The 14,888-nt window shown below is 38.3% G+C and overlaps 1 pseudogene; it reads right to left on the bottom strand.

Moving 5' to 3' along the window:
- Positions 1-44: 44 nt before the first annotated feature.
- Positions 45-14,888, bottom strand: part of LOC111818178 — a 45,297-nt pseudogene continuing 30,453 nt past the window's right edge.

Below are 14,888 nucleotides of genomic sequence, written 5' to 3'. Positions count from 1 at the left end.
ATCAAAGCAGTTCTGTGGTTGAAGGTACCAGAAAGGCCTGAAGCCTATACTGAAGCTGGGTTCTGGTCAGGCATCCTTTCCCTCCCAGACTTCATTACTTCATCTAAGTGAGTGTGCCTTAGTGTCATCATCTCTCTCAGCTCTGTTATCTTTTCTAGCAGAAGTTCATCACGTATACCCATCTCAGATGCACGTACTATGGCCTTTGTTTTAAGGAGACAGCTACTCATTTTATCACTGTAAAGGCAGAAATGACCTCTCAGTGCAGCTAATGCCGTATGCGTGGAATACAGATGGAAGTCAATGAGAATCCCACAGGAACTGCAGAATAACTGGTTATAGGTGTGGAGCAGAGCACGGCCCCGACGGTTTGCGACAGATTCCAGACGAGGTGCAACGAGTCGCCAATCACAGCCCGGCACTGAGCGCACTGGAACACCACACACCTCTCGGGCTGCAGCCACGACGGCAGTCTCGGGCCCGTGGGCTGCTCGCCCGCCCTCAATCCGGTGGGGCCGATCGGCGAGGACCCCTTCACCACCTGCGTATCCCACTCCACGGAGGCCGTCAAGCCTGGCTCGCTGGCTCCTCCAAGGAACGGTGAAAGTTGCCCAAGAACTGTGTCCTAGAAACCACGCAGCGCCTCCACGGCCCAGCAGCTGGTTTACATTCTCACAAACAATGCAGAAAAGACTTCTTTTTACACCACAGCCAGCCACACAGCATTTGTTATTGTTTGCTTTTTGAAATGGTTGTCATTCTTCTCAGACTAAGATGAAACCTGAGTTGTTTTAATTTGCATTTTAATGGCTAGAAATATTGGAGATCTTTTCATACATTTGTTGACCATTTGTACTTCTTTCTCAGTGAAGTGTCTGCATTTTCCTTAACCATTTCGTGACTGGGTCTTTAATATTAGGTGGTTTAATTTATTGGAGCTCTTTGTATATTCTAGATATTTGTCCTCTGTCTGAGGCATGGCTGCCATTTTGTTCCCATTCTGTAGGTTTTCTTTTCATTCTACTAATTGATTCTCTTCCTTTTTAGAAACGTTTTTGTGTGATATAATCCTATTTGTAAATTCTTGCTGTTATTTCTCGTGCCGTTGAATTTCTGTTTAGAAAATCCTTTCCTACATCTATGTCTTCAATTTACATACTTTAAATTCCAGGAGATCTAATCTTTCTGTCTTAATGTTTAGATCTTTGATATATTGTGGTTGTAGTTTAGTATATGGAAAGAGATAAGAGTCCAGTTTCAATCTCCTGGAAACAGATAGCCTGTTTGCCAAGCACCACTTGTTGCTTCCTCAAACACAGGATACTGGCACCTTTATCAAAGACCAAATAGATGAATGTGTCTGGGAATGCCTCTATATAACCGTTATCCTGTTCCATTAATCCATACATTCACTTTCGTCCTAGTACCATGCTGCTTTTGACACTATTGCTTGAAGAATATCATGAAGTCAGTTATTGTGAAATCCCCTACTTTCCGCTTGTTGACCAGAATTGCTTTGCTATTCTAGGTTTCTTCTAGTTTCATATAAATTATAGGATTGACCTCTGTGTTCTGTACAATATATTGGTGGTATTCTGATTAGGATTTCACTGAATCAATATAACAGTTTGGGGAGTAAGGTCAATTAGACAATATTTGTTCTGCCTATCCAGAAACAGGGGACATCTTTCCATTTCGTCGGTGGCCTCTTTAATCTCCTTTTTCAGAGTAGTGTAGTTTTCTTCATAGTAGCCTTGCATTTCCTCGCATAAGTTAATTGCTAGCTATTTCATTTTCCTTGAAGCTACCATGAATGGTATTGCTTTCATACTTGCTTTCTGATTGAGTTCTTTATCGATGTACACAAATGCTAATGACTTTTGTGTATTGATCTTGTATCCTGCTACATGATTGAATTTGTCTATAAATGCTACGAGTTTTTCATGAACTTCTTTGGCTCTTCCATGTAGAGTATCATGTCATTTGCAAATAATGACAATTTGAGATCTTTCTTTCCTATGTGTATCCCTTTTAGTTCTTTCCCTTTTTTGATTGTTCTGGCTAATGTTTCAAGTACTATGTTAATAGAAATGGTGATAGTGGATATCCTTTGCTTATTCCTGATTTTATCAGGAATGGATTAGGTTTTCCCATTTAGTGTGCTGCTGGCTGTTTCATTGTCATTCAGAGCTTTCATCACATTCGTGTGTGTCCTTTCTATACCTGTTTCTTCAGGGCATTTGTCATGTAGGTGTGTTGGATTTTTGTCAAAAGCCTTTTCTTCATATTTAATATGATCATACAGTTTTGACCTAGCTTGTCTTTATGTTATGCATTGTACTTATTGACTTAGGTATGTTGAACCATCCTTGCAACTCTAGGGTGAAACCTACTTTGATCTTTTTGGTGATGTTCTACATTTTATTTGCTAATATCTTGTTGAGAAGTTTTACAGTTGTTGCTCATTAAAAGATTGGCCTTAGTTTTCTTTTCTAGTTGGATTTTTGGTTTTATGATCAGAATGGGACTGGAATCCACAAATAAATTTTGGAGAACTTCAATCACTTTAGATTTATTGAAAGACTTTGAGGATTATTGGTGATATAGCATCATGAATGACTTTGTAGAATTCAGCAGTAAATTCATCAGGCAAGGGTATTTTTTTATTGATAGATTCATTATTACTGTGTCAATTTTATAACGTTATTGTGTTGCTCATCATATTTATGTCTTATTGGGTAAGTCTTGGTAATTTGTATGCATCTAGAAATCTATCCTTTCTTTTAAAATTTGTTGGAATGTAATTTTTCATAATAGTTATAATCTTCTGGATTTTTTTTGTACTGGTGATCAAACTCAGGATCTCATACTTGCCAGGCAAGTGCTTATGCTGCTGAGCTATCTCTGCAGCCCAATCTTCCACTTTTGACAATGTCTGCTGTGATTTTTACCTCTTCCATTTTAGTTGTATTGATGTGACTTTCTTTCCCTTGGTACATCTGACTAAGGTTTGTGTATTCATTCATTTTTTAAAATGCTCTTCAATATGTTAAATTTTAAAGTTGTATGTCTCAATTTCATTGATTTTTCACTCTCATAATTTCTCTCTTCAACTTCAGTTTTGGGCTGATCTGTTGTTTCCTGAGTACCTTTAGATTTCTCATAAGGTTACTTATTTGGTTTTCATCTGTTTTCCCAATGTGAGCATGGATTACAATGAATTTTCCACTTAGAACTGCTTTTATAGTGTCCCAGGGGGCTTTGGTAAGTTACAAAGTCCTTTTTATTAACTTCCAGAAATGTTTTAAATTTCTTCTTTAGTTTCTCTTGTGATCCACTGTTTGTTTAGGATATGTCATTAATTTTATAGGAGCATTTGTCTTTTCCAAAATATATCATTGATTTCTATTCTTATCACAGAGTGGTCTGATAGTGTGCATGGGTAATTTCAATTCTTCTATATTTGTGTAAGCAGGCTTTGTGGACTATTATGTGATTGATTTTGGCAAAAGTACCATATACTTTTTTTTCTATGTATTTGGTACAGGGTCTCACTACACAGCTCCAACTCATAGTCATCATCCTAGTCTCAGCCTTCCCAGTGCTGGGATTGTAGGTGTGTGCCACTACACCTGGTTTCAGTGGCTGGCTCGATGCGTTTTAAGGTGGGGCCTGTGCAGCATGTGATGCCAGAGATTGAACCCCGGTCCCTCACTTGTGTAAGCAGGTGCTTAGTCTGCTGAGCTATGTTGCCAGCCAAAAAGTACCATATGCTTTTAAAAACAATGCATACTTTGTTGTATAGGGGTAAAATACTGTGTAGATATCTATCACGACTATATGTTCAAGACAGTGGTTCAGCTCTGATATTTCTTGCATTTTCTTTCTTTATTTCAATGTTCATCTTGGGTTATTTAAAGCCCAACAAGAACATTCCAAGAATTTTGAATATGAAAGCTTCCTCAGTTTTGTGGTAGTTTCCAGTCAGTCTTTGATATTTTCTGACAATGCTCAGCCACTGATGTAATTTATATTTGCAAGTCTTTATAAAACAATCTACTTCACACACAGCCTGTGCCTGCCCATTTGCTTTATGTCCCACATGTTTCTTTAATATATTTCATATTATTTTTTATTATAATTAAGTTTACTGGTACAATATGAATATGTGTGATGAGCACAGCCACCATAGGAAATTTGTACCTGTACATGACACATCTTACTCCTTCTCTCCCTTCTCTTCACTCCCTCTTCTTCTCCTTATTTACCATACTTCATTTTCATTTTATCCCTTTTTTTATTCATTTTTCTTCCCCCCCATTCCCTTTTACTTTTTCAAAAATACTTCCTATTTCACAATATTTATTTTGCATTTTGGTTCTTATTCTCACTTTCAGTTACACCAAAGATATAATGTGATAATTACACGTAAGGGTCTTATTTATTTCACTTAAGAGTATGGTCTCAAAATCCATCCATTTATCTATAAATGTCTCAAGTTTATCCCTCTTTCTGACTGAGTAGTACTCCATTGTATAAACAAACCACATATTTTAAAATCTATCTTTCAGTTGATGGGCATTGGGTTGTTTCTAAGATTTAGCTACTATAACTGTGCTGCTATAGACATGAGTGTGCACATGCCACTGTGGTATGATGCTTTTAATTCTTTTGGGAATATACCAAGAAGGAGAATACCTGGGTTAAATGGAAACTTTAGTCTTAGATTTCTGAAAAACCTCCACATTGATTTTCACAGTGTTGCACCAGTCTACACTACCACAAAATGTGGAAAAGGTTCCTTTTTGTACACATCCCTGCCAGCCCTTCCTGCAGCGGTTTCCTGTCAACTCCTGTTCTACAATTGTGGTGAGCACTGGACCAAGATCACTTGCCAACTGTTAGCTGTGGGAAGCCTCTCTAGAAGCAATCTCCCACATGTTCCTGGCAGATTCCAACTGCCACTGTTTCTCTTAGTCCTAATATGGTTCACTCTTTTGGAAGGTTCTGGGTTTCTACAAATATTATTCTTTGGGTTAGTGTCTTCACATAAGAATTCAGACATGGTCAACACATTGTATTTAGTGAATCCATCTCTTTTTCTGTGGAAATCTATGTCTTTTTTTTCCATTTATGATAGTTTTTCCTCCTCTCTGTGTTTCTAGTTGCCCTGTAAGTCTCTAACTTGGCTCTTCTTCTCCTTAGCCATGCTGGATCTTCCAGATCCTTCCTTCTCAGTGGAATTTTCCTTTCTTTTTAACTATAGGGTAAGGCCCTCTCAAGAGCACACTGCTTGGCCTCCAGTGCCTTTCTATGAAATCTGGGTTGAATGCTTTTTTTATTTCTATGGCATTTCAAATTCCCTTAAAGCAGAACCACATGATGACAACAAAGTCTGCTGCCAGGGCAAGTGGTAGCCAGGCCCCCTCAGATCATGGAGTCTGTGGCCTCTGAGTGCATGGATGGCTGAATTTGTGGAAACATTTCCCTCCGTGACCCTGAGTAAGCAAGATGCCTTAGGGATATTTTTCAAATAAAAGTTTTACCATATCGTGCCCTTAGGACCGCAAAGGTTGGGGTCTTGCTGATGCCTAAGATATCTCTAAGCCATCTTTCGTATTGTTCTGGTGCAAAGTACTTAGCCTTAAAAATGGTAATCTTTTTATGAAAAAAGTTCTTTTGCTCCAACTTTGCAAGATCTTTATTTCTGGTAAAACTGAAAACATTTTAGATTGATTCAGAGGGGTCCCGAGAGCACAGCTGAAAATGGAAAACATTTTAAATGGGATATTTGATATCTTATTTAAAGTATAAATCTGATTAAAAGCTGCTGCCAATAGAATCCATTTCCTATCTAGCTGCCAATGGAGTTGTTTATAGCTGAAGCCTTTTGACCTGGCATTTACTCTTTTCATTTGGGTCATCATTTTGGTCGTATAGCTCTGACTAGAATTTTCCAACAAACTTAGTTTACAGGGTTCAAGAGCTTCTCTAGCTCTATTCTTCAAAGCCATCTAAAACTCTCACAAAGCACTTCCCCAGGATTCTGAACCACACGGTCAAGGATAGCTACAGTGACAACCCCATTCCTTGTATCCAATCTGCCTGAGTCATTTTCCTCCTCACCAAGACTCAGTACCTAATGCTTACAACCTGATGGCAGAGACGTTCATTTTGGCTTATGGTTTTAGCCCACGGATGGCACACTCCAAAGCAAAAATGGAAAGGTAAAAGGGCATGGCAGAAGAAAAGGTGTTCAACCAATGGCAGACAGGAAGCATAAAGAGGAATCAGAGGGAGAGATATCTATGCTTCCATCTTAGGGTCCCAGTGACTCACCTCTTAACTGCACAGTCAGCTCTGACTTTTTTTTTTTTTTTGAATGAGTTCAGTCTTCTTAGAATTAAGTACACTTATTAAAATAAGTAAAATGACAGGAGTAATTGATTTGCTTTTATCAGTAATGTAGAGTATGAGGCCTGGTGTTAAACAAGGCTAAAGGGACCATTTAGTCACTACCACTAAGACAGCTGTTTGTAGGTGATAGCAGGGACCTAACCTAGGGTTATTCTACAATACTAAATACCTAGCCTGTTTGAAAATAAATACCTGGCCTGTTTGTTTGGTACTGGGGAGTGAACTCAGAATTTTGAACTTGCCAGGCAGGAGCTTCTGCCACTGAGCTATTTCCCCAGAGACAGTTATTTGTAGAACATGTGAAACTGTTTCTGATAGAATTGTTAAGAATAATAACCAAAACTATTTTTTCTGGTCCCTGAAGTGCTTATCCTCAGAGCAATCGATGAGTATGTGGTTGGGGCACAGATTACATGCAAAATACAAAATAAAAACAAGGTAAGATGGGCCTCATCTAATCAGTGATGTCTGAAAGGTGCACAATGCTTTGACAGGTCTGGCCCAAGAAAACATGATGCCTCTCGTGCCAGAGCAGACATAAGTAAATCTCCTTTGGTGTGGGACAGTATCTGGGCAGATCTTAAAACAGAAGAAAAAACTGAACTATCAACAAAATGGAAAGCAAAAAATGAAACTCATCTACAACTTTTGGATTGTATCGAAGACTTAACTTTTGCTTTTTAACTTTTACTAAAAAATTAAAAAAGGAAAGAAGGCCCTCTGGTGAGGTTCCATATTAGTTATTAAACTCACTTCCTTTGTTTTCTCTGGGAGCAGAAAATGTTATCACAAATAATCTCTACTGAAAAACTGGGAATGCGCCATGAATGATTTTTTGTCATTTTGTCCTTAAAAAATACATTACCAGTTGAAATTTAAGAGCCAGTAAGCCATTAGATATTGAAAATGACTAAAGCTCTCCTTGGTTTTAATTTGACATGTCATGCCTCCTCTCCACTTAGAAATGGCAGAGCACTTGCGAAATTTGCAGGAACACTGTTTTAGGTTTTAGATTGATTGCCAAAACAAACAGGAGAATTAGTTTCACTTTCCTCAATTTAGAGGAGGAAGAGGGAAAGTTAGAATGGGAAGGCAAAGGTAATAGAGACAGAAATATGTTTTTCTCTAGGCAGCACGAGATGAAGTGTTCACTGCTTGATGGATGAGATCAATGCAGGTAGCTTAGCTACATAATTCATTCGCTGAGTGATTTCTTTAAAGGAGACTAATTATGTACTGTGGCTGACTCCACTGACTAAATTAACCAAATAATCACAAGCTTTGCCTTTCTCTGTGTTGGGCAGATAATCATTTTAAGCATAGTGAAAGCTGCAGTGTCACTTACAGCATGGTCTGAAAAGATCTTAAAGAATAGCAAACCCCAGAAATACAGGCTGTGAAAGATGTCAGTAGTGATGTTTCCATACAATTCCACTGCAGAACTGTTGCCAGTTTTCCCAGAAAAATAGTGTTTGTCTCACTTTATTTAAATAGTGACTAGGTAGTGAGCAGGTGGAGTCTAGTTGAGACTATTGGGCAGGTTTGGCTAGTCCACTGAGTAAATGGGTACTGTGAGGTGTGGAAGGAGGGAATGGAGTGGGTTGGAAAGAAAGAAGCAGGACAGTCTGGTGCCACCAAATGTCTCAAAAAATCCTTCACATTACCAGATATAAACATGTAAGATCCATTTAAAGAAAACAAAACAAAATAATAACATAACAGAAATTATAAGACATTCAAAAGAGGGAGAAAAAATATCAGTAAAAAAAATTAAGTATTTGCTGCTTCTTTCAGAAGACCAGCAGAAAATGACACTATAATCATGCAAACTATTCTACATATATACCTAAATTTAACTTTTTTCCTTCTTTCATTTGTGCTTTTCCTCATCTCAGTTTTTTCTTCCTGTATCTGGTAATCTGAACAACTAATTTGAAGATAGTATCATGTAATACAGCAATAATTGTTGAATTTCTATTACTTTTTTTTAGTGAAATCTTGTATTGTTTAAAATGGTATTTCTCTGTCACTATTTTGTATTCTTTAAAAATAAAAAAATCCTTCACTCCTATGAGATAGTGTAATTCTTTTTTTTCTCATAGTTTTATTGAGAAACAAATAGCAATGAGACAGTTTCAAACCAAATTGGTAGGACAGTTTCGATAATTAACACATTGCATACATTCTTTTTTTTTCTATTGAGGATTTAATAAATTGAAAATATTTGTATGTATAAGTTCTTAAATTAATGATATTCTGCATCATTGCATATTATAATTTTTTGACTATTTATTTATTTTTTCATAATTCTACTGATAAACAACAATGAGACAGTTTCAACTCAAATCGCTAGGACAGTTTCAATAACTAACACACACTGCATACATTCTTCTTAGTGGTTAATTGCTGTACAAGATGTGGACTTGAGATCCTACTTACAAACACCATTAGAACATATCCTTCTATTCATTAACAGAATGTAACTATATATCTATCCTAACCACTTTGAATACACAGATACAAAATGGATATTCATCTATATACCCCTTTTTTGTTAAGTTCCGTTATTTGAATAAAAGTTAATTTTTTTTTCGGCAGAACCGGGGATTGAACTCAGGCCCTTGCGCTTGCCAGGGAAGCGCTTATTCCACTGAGCCATCCTCCCGGCCCCCGATAGTGTAATTCTGAATTGGGTTTCCTGAAACAGAAATTATGAAATATATTTTTCTTCATTCTATTAACAAATGAAGGAAGGAGTAGTGTATCAGAGGTAAACACAGTATACTAGGAGAGTGTCAGAGGTAAACACAACAGTGAAGATCTGGGTTAAAAGAATACCTAAGCAAAGTTGAGCTAATTTTTTACTGGACTTTATTTGATAACTGAATGAAGTTTAAGTCCTTGCTCTCTTTTCAAATCCCTCAGTCAGTAATTCTAGGTGGAAATTAAAAATATCACATTGCATTGCTTTTAATCTTAGGCAAGCTCTCTCCAACAGAACTTTAAGTTTCCACTGTCCAACACAGTAACCTCTAGTCACATATGGTAGCTGATCTCAGGAACTAAATGTAGGTATTTTTTCTTTGCTGTAATTAAACAAAATTTAGTAAAGAAAGGTTTGGTGTAATGGAAAAACTAACATTATCCAACCTATTCTGTTTCAGTGATATTCAGGTGACTAGGAAACAATGTTTAGAAATGAGTATTTATCAGTAGGGAGTTTCTATCAGAACTTATAATAAGACAAAATGCATAGTAAGCATTGAGTAATGAAAAGTTTGGAGACTAGATCTATGTGATGTTTTCGTTTAGTTTCTTAGTTCATTTAAATTATATCACAAAATATTATAGAGTGGGTAGTTGTCAATAACAAAAATGTCTTTCCAGGAATTCTGGGGTCTGGAAAGTTCAAACAAAAAGGAATTGTTAGTTCAATATGTGATGGTGACCAATTCCCTTCTTTATAGTTGATGACTTCTCACTTTGTCTTCAAATGATAGGACAGACAAGCTCCTTTGGGCCCCTTTCATAGATATACTGACCAAATTCTTGAGGGTGCTGCTTTAGTAAATTAATGATTCCCCCAAAGCTCCATCTCCTAATACCTTCCGTTCAGGGGCTGATATTTGATCTTATACATGTCAGGAGGATACCAACCTTTATACCATAGATGGCAAAAGAGACACGTGAAAGAAAAAAATATGGGAATAAAACATTTGCCAATGGAGAGAGAAAATAAAACATTTTCAAATGGAGAGAAGGAGCAGAGACAGATGGGATAGGCAGGGGATGAAACAGAATTAAGATGTGTTATGTACATGTACCAGCTCCCCAGAATGCATGCAATCATTATGTACTAAAATATGTACTAAAAATTAATCAGAGATGTGAGAACAAGAATTCTCAAATTCTGTCCTGAAGACTCATTCTGGTCAGTGATAAAATTCAAGAAATGTAAGAATTAGGGGGAAGTTTTTCATAAAGGTAGACTTAATATTTTGGTGATAAACTTCCTATTATTTAAAAAAATGCTCACAATAGATAACAAATTTTAATGTCCTTTCTTGGCAAAACTAAAATTTGATAACACCACAAATCATATCTATTTAGGTTGCTGCTATATAATAAGATTTTAAAAACTCAAAAATCTGAGAACCATAATTTAGTTACATTTTATCTTACCAAGAGAAAATTGAGTATTAGGAAAATCAAATAACTTCCCAACTCACTGTTTATCTAGCAAAAAATAAAGTCTAGATGGCACTGGCTCCCTGTGTTTTTATCATATGCAGTCGGACCAATGATCTTCAGAAGCAAAACTAGAGCTGATAGAAAATGATTATAACCTGTCTCATCTATTATGGTCTTCAATTTTAATTTCCATTTGGATAAGCCTGAATGTTAAAGATAAGTGCTACTACTTTTCAAAAACTGTAACTTAAAATATAAAGGAATCCTACTTATGCTGAAATGAATGAAGCTCCAGCATCTTATATTTTGTGAAATAAATGCTAGTGATTTCAAGATTATATACTCAGCAGATGTTATAGCTTGGGCAAAACGCGCCCCTAAAATCTCATTCAAGTATAGATAGGGTTTTGGGAAGGTGATGTGATCATGAGCAAGTTTTAGCTGAAAGGAATGTTGGAAAGTGAGGCCTGATCAGAAAAGATGGGTCATGGGGCATGACTTGGCAGATACATCTCCATCCATGGCTTTTCTTTATCCCTCTGCCCTCTGGCCACCATGACATCAGCAGCTTTCCTTTACCTAGGCACGCTTTTCCATTGTGTGATTCATGTTGTTTAAGCCTGCTGAACATGGACTGAAATTTGCAACTGTAAGCCAAACCCAACCCTTGACTTTAAAGTTGTGCTGGTTGGGTATGATGTCCCAGCAGTGACAAAAAGAATAAGACAGATTTTCATACCAGGAGTGGGGCTGTTTCTATGAACATGCCTGAGCAGAGGTTCAGAGGTCATCTTTTGAAGTGATTTGCAGGAGGTGTTCGGATTGGTTTGGAGATGCCAGCCAGAGAAGACCTAGAAGGCTGTAAACTGAGTTTGATGGGAGATCCTTGCCAGAGCTCAGAAACCTAAATGCTAATAAAAATATGAATGGTAAAGAAAAAGCTCAAGAGTATTCAGTTTTCCCAACTCCATTGACATTTGGGCTTGAGATTATGTATGTTAGGCAGAAAATTTGTCTACATTTTGCCCATGTCTTGAGACAGTAGGAGACAGATGAATGACAGTGGAGTAATTAAGCTGCTGGAGGAAATATTAAGGCAGGCTAATGTTGAGGCTGTTGAATGAGTATTATAGAGAACATTTAGCCATATAGACCATGAGAAGCAGGATGAAAAAGCTGAGCTGAATAATTTTTTAAAAATTTACTGGTGGTCAAAAAAGAAGTATATAGGGCCAGTGAGATAGCTCAATGGTCTAAAGTACCTGCTTAGGCAAGCTTAGGCAAGCACAGGGACCATGCTTCGATCCCCAGCACCACATGCCATGCCAGTCCTGCCCTCAGGGTGGGCTGAAGAGGCCATACACACAAAAATGTATATATACAGTTGCAAAATTTTAGCCTGGGTAAATTTTGTTGCTGAAAATGTTAGCATTAAAAATAAGTCACATATTTTTCATGGTCACTGCGGCATAATCTGGAAGGGTGTGTTTTTATCACGGACTCCACTTTTCACTTTCTGTTTCCTGGTCATCATGGCAGGCACAGATTTCCTCCACTGAGGCCTTCCCACTATGCTGTTTCTGTGTTGAGCCTGCCACACATGGTTGGAAACTTTATAAATAGTGTGTCAAGATGTACTTCTCATCCTCTGAGGAGTTCATCTTCCATACTTTGCTAAAAGCTAAAAAAGTGATGAAGACAGAGAAAGTAAAAATCAACTTCCACAACTTTGTCATAAATGCCTTGGTGCTGCAATTCAATATTGTTTTCAGAATGGACCCACTGCGCACTACTGACATGTATGTCAGTTCTATTCCTTTGTATCTTTCCTTTTCTTTTTCTTTCTTTTTTCTCTTTCTTTCTTTCTTTCTTTCTTTCTTTCTTTCTTTCTTTCTTTCTTTCTTTCTTTCTTTCTTTCTTTCTTTTTTTTTGCAGTACCTGGATTGAACTCAGGACCTTCCACTTACCAGGCAAGCACTTATTCTACTGAGCTATCTCCCCAGTCCCTTTGTGTCTGTCTTAGTTACTTTCTTCATCACTCAAATATACCCTCTAATTAGAAAATTATATCTAATTGAAAATTATAGGAAGATAACTATGTTTTGGGTTGTATTTTCTTGAAAATTTAGTCCATAGGTGGCCGTTACCAACACAGGAAGGGCAAAGTTGATGAGTCAGGTAGAAGAGAGTTGCCAGTCCCACAGCAGGAAGGATTCAGTAAGATAAGGGAGAAGGAGAGAGGTAGACGTAGCCCTCCAGGTCATACTCCCAGTAGTCCTGCTCTTCCAACTAAGACTCACTTCACAAAAACATCAGCCACTACGTTTCCCAGGGGATGAATCCACCAGTGGTTACAGAAGTCCCAGCATCCAACCCCCCCCCCCAAAAGCCCCATCTCTGAATGTATGTGGGGGACATACAGACCTAAAAAGATGATTCCATGTCAGCCCTGATGTGCACCTCTTTATGAAAAATGCATCCAGTTCATCCCTAAGAGTTGCCAAAGTTTTGGCAGTTCTGGAACTACTAAAAATGACAAGACTGAAATGTCATTCAGACTCAAGGCAAACGCAAAGGTGTGACCCTCTGTGAAAATGACAAAGTAATTTAAATATTGCCAACATGCAACGGCACAGTGTAAGCACTTCTGTTCCAAAAAGAAAGGAGATTGAACGGAGTGAGAGCAAAGGAAGATTGAAACCTAGCAAGGCAAACATTGAATCTTGTAGTTTAATGTTCAGCATATGGGGGAAAATATGACAAGATGTGCTTTCCCAACTGCTTTGTATGGGGCTAAGGAGATAGCTCAGTAGTCTAAGTGCCTGCCTAGCAAACTCAGGTTCTATCCCAGGTACTGCATATCGTGCCAGCCCAGGAACCATGACAGTCATTGAAACCAAACCGCTTGGTATGGCATTGTCAGTTGTGCTCCTAGTCCCTTTGTGTTTCCTGAGACATTACTTAGCAGATGTTCCATGTTTCTGGATTCCTAGGTCCGTGGCTTCACCACTGCACTTTCAACATCCTTCTCATAGCTTCACACAGTGCCCTCGTAGAGGCACACTGCCTCACCTCCTGGGTCTTCTGAAATCTGATTGGAAAACTCCATGATCCAGTAACTCTTGTGTTTTGCATGCCCTAAGAATGAGTACCACTTGGATAATGGTAATGTTTACCACAATCTTGAATATTAGACAGACCTCCTTGGATCATGGCTGTTGTCTCAGTTACTCTTCTCTTGTTGCTGAGACAAATACCTGACACTCAAAATGAAGGAAGGAAAGGTTTATTTAGCTCACAGTTACTGGAGATTTCAGTCCATATATTCTCCAGGCTAGGGGAAGTACACACACCCATAATCCCAGCAGCATTAAGACCCATAATCTCAGCCTTGATCATGAATTAATCTCAAACTCTAGAAGTTCCTGCTTCATGATTGCATGAGGCCTTGGGGGGACAACTAGACACAAATTATAACATTCCACCCCTGGACCCCCAAAGTCTCATGCACATCCCTTTATGCAAAAGACATTTTTGTCCATCTTTAAGAGTTGCCAAAGTCCCAACAACTTCAGCATGGCTGAAAAGTCGAAGTCCTAAGTCTTCTCCAAGAGATAAGGCAAGCTGTTAGCTGGGACCCCCTGTAGACATGAAAAATTAAACACTTCCAACATTCAAAGACACAAGATAAACAACACCATTCCAAGAGGTATAAACAACAAGGGAATACAAAGCACTGGGACAAGCACAAGTCCAAAATCCAGCAGGGCAAACATTAAATCCCATAGGTCCTTCTGGAATATCTGAAGCAATCTGTGGAAAATTATGAGCTCCATGTGGCTCTGTCCCTACAGTATTTCTGATGGTTGTAGCTCCCCTGGCTTCTCCCATAGGCCAACTTTGCTCCCCCCTTAGATGATCCATGTTCCTGCCTTTTCCAAACTTCTGGGGTTTCCACTGAATAGGCGTCTCACTCACAGCTTTACACACTTCCTTCTCAGGGGCACACTGCCTGGCCTCCCAGGCCTTCTTCTGAAATCTAGGTGGAAGCCTTCTTAACTGCAAAACTCCTGCATTCAACTCCTGTGTTCTGCAAGTGCCTAAAACCACCACATGGATGGTGCCAAGGTCTGCTGCCAACTGGAGCAGTAGCCAGGCTTCCTTCTCTCTTGACTGTATGCATCAAGTGTCTGGATTGCTGAGCACTATGACCCTGATTCTGAAGAATAAATTCTCCATGCCGGTGCCATTTTGGAACCAGGTGAGGCCGCTGCCATCAT

The sequence above is a fragment of the Octodon degus genome, unplaced genomic scaffold, assembly GCF_000260255.1.
Source record: "Octodon degus isolate 3935 unplaced genomic scaffold, OctDeg1.0 scaffold00082, whole genome shotgun sequence".
Lineage (NCBI taxonomy): Eukaryota > Metazoa > Chordata > Mammalia > Rodentia > Octodontidae > Octodon > Octodon degus.
Note: the sequence above shows the minus strand (reverse complement) of the source record. Positions and strands in the feature narration are given on the sequence as shown.